The sequence below is a fragment of the Pieris napi genome, chromosome 8 (assembly GCF_905475465.1).
Source record: "Pieris napi chromosome 8, ilPieNapi1.2, whole genome shotgun sequence".
NCBI classification, from domain to species: domain Eukaryota; kingdom Metazoa; phylum Arthropoda; class Insecta; order Lepidoptera; family Pieridae; genus Pieris; species Pieris napi.
Window position 1 is genome coordinate 4,994,181 of NC_062241.1, and position 5,490 is coordinate 4,999,670.

The following is a 5,490-nucleotide window of genomic DNA, read 5'->3' on the forward strand; positions in this document are numbered from 1 at the left end:
ATACATGGAATTGTATTAATTAACTCCATTTTAAAATACATAGGTATAATGATCATTACTGTTTCATTATCATTTTCAAATTACTGGAAAATGTGATGCGATGAACTTATTTGGACAAAGATTAAGCGTTGGACCTAATTAACATACAAAGTTCTTGAAGATGTAAATTTAAATTGCTTTTTCTTAGCTATTTTGCGTGCTCTCTTAGCATATGTATGAATACGGCTTTATTTACATTGAAAAAATGGTGATACTTGTGTGTTTACCGTGTTGTTTTAGGCGTGGGGATTACTTTATATAAAATAAATGTATCCTAATAAAACGGTATATTTGCACCTTCTTCTTTAAAATACTCTTTATCTCTTTCTGTCAAATAGCGTTTTCGCCGTGATGAAAAGAGACACATGAGTAGGTACCTACTGTAATAAATTTTCACTCAATTGGGAATTGAGTTCATATTTCTGTTTCCGTTCAACAGTTAAAGAAGAGTTAAAGTTAAAGTAGGAACATATTGCAATAAAAATCAATTTATGATATGGTCAAAAGCATCTTATAATTTTGTCGAAATCTTCGAATATTTTCCTAAGAAGCTATATACTATATATATATATATATCTATACAATTCTCGTGTCATAATATTCGTTCCCATACTCCTAAGAAACAACTTGACCGATTCTTATGAAATTTTTTATGCATGTAAGTAAGTCTGAGAATCGGCTTTTATATTTCCTCCTCCTTTTTTTTATTTTTATGATACAACATACACAAACACATACAACCCTTAATGTTTATCTACCCTCTGCGATCAACCCCTATTTTGTATTTGTTAGTTGAAAATTTATAACTTTGAGGTTTATATAGAGAAAAATCCCAGAGAAACCTGAAAGTTTTCATTCCGGAAAACCGAACAGTCTCTGGGATAGCATAGCAAAATGTTCCATGTTGGTATGTACTAAAAAGGTAGGCATTATGGAGAAACGAAGTTCGCTGGGGCAGCTAGTATTATTTATTATATAAAAGAAACAGAAAACTACATTACAATTATTTAGTTTAATTTTAATTTGTATTTGCAGTTGTACTCACACAATATTCCAGGTGTATTTCTATTAATTTGATAAACTAGGTCCAATTCCGTCGGACCATGTCGAATGTGTACCTACCCATTAACTAACTATAGGTGGTTAAAAAAATATTTATATCCAGAACCATGTAAACTATACAAGGAACCCGAAAAGTATTCCATCAATTACTGTAAGGGTGAGATCTATAGTGCGCACTTAGACTTTGCTCAGACTTAACTACAACCATTCTTTACTTTTTTAAAGGATAATAAAGAAGGTATTGCATGAAATGAAACATCAATTTCTGTCTTAGCTTGAGCTTAGCTTAATCTCACCGTTAAAATGTCTATAAATATACTAAATCATAGTTTAACCTTAGTGTTTTTCGTAAGTAAAGTCTGAGCAAAGTCCAAGTGCGCACTATAGATCTCACCCTAAGAAGAAGCCGCAGGCGCAGATCAAAGGAACCGGCTGAACGATTCGTTCCGTCTATTTAGTAATGACGACTGCGCATGACCCCTAGGTTATATCTAGTAGTTGAAAAATTACGCCGTTTACTACCGGTTTTGATATGTACGGGAATATGACAAATATGTTTCTTTATAAAAAATTAAATAAAATATGTTTATTATGGAACATAAAATACATGTATCACTTATTCCACGTCATTAAGTTTGAATTTGTTATGTAGGCATCCCTACGCATTGGCAAAGAAGACAGAGGGTGTAGGCCGAGAGAAAAAGCCGGCGTAAAAAACTCTCGGTACTCTTTTAAAATAGCAAATCATCAAACATCAAGCAATTTAAAGTGCGGTAATCCTTTAATAGAGTCCACAAAGATTTTTTGGAAGTTGTCGTAATTGTAACTGCTTAAATAGAGTGTATGTTGGCCTAGCGGTTACAACTCCATTCTGACGTGCTTTCATACCAATGCACCAATGAAATTTAAATATATGCGCTCTTTAATTTTGTTAATATCTAGCGAACTGGGAGATACGATTGTTTTTGAGTAATAATTGTTTAAAAAAAGAACAACTCCACCCTCAAAGGGTTGCAACGCACCCACTAAAATCAGTGATTTCCTTGTTGTTCTGAGAAAAAGTTAACGTTTACGGTTTCTACAAGGCGATTTTATTGCTTTAAAGCATTAACATTTAACGCTATCTTAGGTATACTAACAGTAAATAATCTTGCGTTAAAGATTTATTGTCTATTACATCAACACAATAAGCTTGTCATAATAAAGGGTTTCTTTTTAATTAACTCCAAAAGCCTTAAATGACGCTTGCAATCTTTTGCTATACTTTTGTCAAAGGAATTTAGCTATAAAATAATCTTAATAGCACTAGAACTGAAATTACAATTTCGGGTGTTATCTATATCCAGTCCAAGAAAAAGAATACTAACGGGACTTTTTTTTTTTAGGTCGCGTCTCCGACGGAACAGTTTGCTAGTTCACAAAAGAAAATGCCGAATGAAACGGACCGTGTAAGACCTCCAGCTATCAAATGGTGCAGAACTCTTTCCAAAGTACTACTTTGTAGTAGTATTATATTGGAGAGATAATTTGACAAGCCTTTAGCTGAATTTCGTTAGAAACTGGTATTTCAAACTCTCAAACTCAAAATATCTTTATTCAAGTGGGTAACCAAGTACACTTTTGAATCGTCAAGTTAAATTAATCGTAAATTTACTACCAGTTCGCTAGTCAAGGGCGTAGAGCGGGTAAGAAGAACTGGCAAGAAACTTTCCGCCACTCTTTTTTATCGCCAAGTATTGGGAGCGCCGGCCCAGAGATGTTAGCAGTATTTCAGACGCCGTACCTGAGTCTTGCATAGCCTACTTTGTACCTCAGTGAAATACTGTTTAGCCTCCTATTTATTTTGAATTAAAAGAAAGTTTAAAACACTACATCATACACAGCATATTATTTTACTCTTGTAATGATTTAATTTCAACAAACTTTTCTTTATATTGAAATATTTAATAGTTTACCTAAATTAGGGACCTATAAATTGTAAAAATAACCTAACCTTTGTAACGAAACTTATGTTTATTTATTTACATTACATACATTGTAACTAAGTCAAAGAAACATATGACAAAAATATAATGTATTATTCTATTAATGATTATTTGCTTGAAACGTTATAGTTAATATTAATTTGATAACGTATTAATTTATTTTAATATATGATATTTTATCACTACAAATCATATAAGAATTGACTATAATGGTTTGACACAAAATGTATGTAACTTCTATGTAAAATTCCTTTAAAGACAAATTTGCTTGCTATTATGTGCATGTTATAACATTTTTTTACCATATTCTTGCAAATATATATCATGAATTCCTGATTTTACAGTTGGATTTGTAATAAATATTTCCATATGTCAAATAAACATTTACGCGAATTTCACAGAAATTATAGTCATCGAAATGTATATAATTACTGTAATAACAAGAAAACCGTATTTACAATTGACAAATTACATTTAAAATGTGTAATTTGTTGTCAATACCCGATAATTTGATATAATTATAGCAAACAATGCTTATGCATATTTGTAATTACGAGCGGTAGCACGCGTGATAAGTTTACTGTTTTTCATTATGAAGAGAAAATCTACATTGAGTGTGATTCGGGATCCTTGGAAAATGTATGTCGAACCATATTTGTATAATACTTGTAAAAGACGATATCTAGTCAAGTCAATAAGCGACCCTATTGGCAATTTCGTTATAATAAATATTTCTTAACTTTGCTTAGGTAATCATAATTAGTCTTGTCTTCATAAATTTAAAATGTTCGTTACGCTCTTACGCCTCAGTTAATTTATATTTTTTAAACAGAGAAATATAAATTAAATCATTATTGTTTACTATGGTGTGGTCTTTAAACCCTTGGTAATAGTGTTAAGTTACGCAAAAAATAAAAAAATCATTTTTTTTAAATTAAAATATATACTTTTTTATATTTTAGGGTGCAAACGAGCCTACGGGACGCCCAAAAATAGCAGTCATGGCAACCCATGGTCTCCCATTTGAGTGGGTGCATTGCCGGCCTTTGAGGGAGGAGATTACCATAACCTTTAAACAATTGGACGTCGTCTCTCCCAGGGAAAATCCCCCCTGTCAAATCCACAGTTCGCAAGTTCGCAAAAGAAAGTGTCTTGTGAAACGGATGGAGGAAGATTTCCAGCCACCCAGCAGATAAAATTTTGATTCTTTTCTCTTGAGTAAGAAAAGTCACTTAACCTATCTATGCTATAGCATAATCTAATCTATATATATAAAAATGAAACCCGTTTTCCGTTGTCACGACATCACATGAAAACGGCTCGACCGATTTGTCTGATGATTTTTTTTGTTGTATTTGTAATTGTCAGGAGAAGGTTCTTATAAAAGAAAAAAAGAAAAAAATTGCGCGGAAAATTAGAAAATTCAAGAATACTTAACCACCATACAATTCGAACTTTTTGGTGTAACCTTATGGCGTTTGACATAAAACAACATTGACAGAATGCGTGCTGCAAATATCGTCAGAGGATGTAAGAAAAATGAATATCGTTCAAAATAAATGCTTCGATCGGAGTTATTATATTGATAATATAATAATATGCGAGCCAGAAAAACAAACAAAGAATGTTGTATAACATAAAGCATTAGAATAATAAACACTTTGTTTCTGAAATATTTTTTAATTCATTATACCAATTTGAAATCAATATTCATAGTTAAGACAGGACAACGTCTGTCGGGTCCGCTAGTATTAAATATAATCTAATATTAAATAGGTCTACAAACATTTTAGTATTTTAAATTTTTATCAGATTTTTGTACTACAGTACAAAATCACATTACTACTGAACCACATTATTCCCGCGTAATTCGACCTGCGCGTGATTTCTAAATCCATGTAAGGAGTGCATACTTGTTGCCTATTAAGTGTTTCTGTGTATTCACTCTCCATCTTAATGACATTTAAATACCATAGATATTGAACAATCGTAACGGATCATTATACGCTACGTTGTTTTTCTGATACTTTTTATTACTTATGCAAATATTATTAGCTATAGGAATTTAAAGTACACTTGCATTGTAACTCGTAACAGTTTTACAATTACATATTAATTCTATTTTTTATCAAAACTTAAGTTTTCATAAATGTCGTATGTCAATAAATTTAAATATAACTTAAGAATAGAAATATTTTACTTATTTTCAAGATAAGATCGTACCAAATCCTAAAAGCCGGCAACGCACTTTCGAGCCTTCTGGCAATGTGAGTGTCCATGGCTGTATCACCTAACATCAGATGAGCCTCCTGCCCGTTTGCCCCCTATAGGTACAATAAAAACCACTGTAAATATAGGTAATAGGTAATAAAATATTTTTTTACCGGATTGAACTTATGTATTT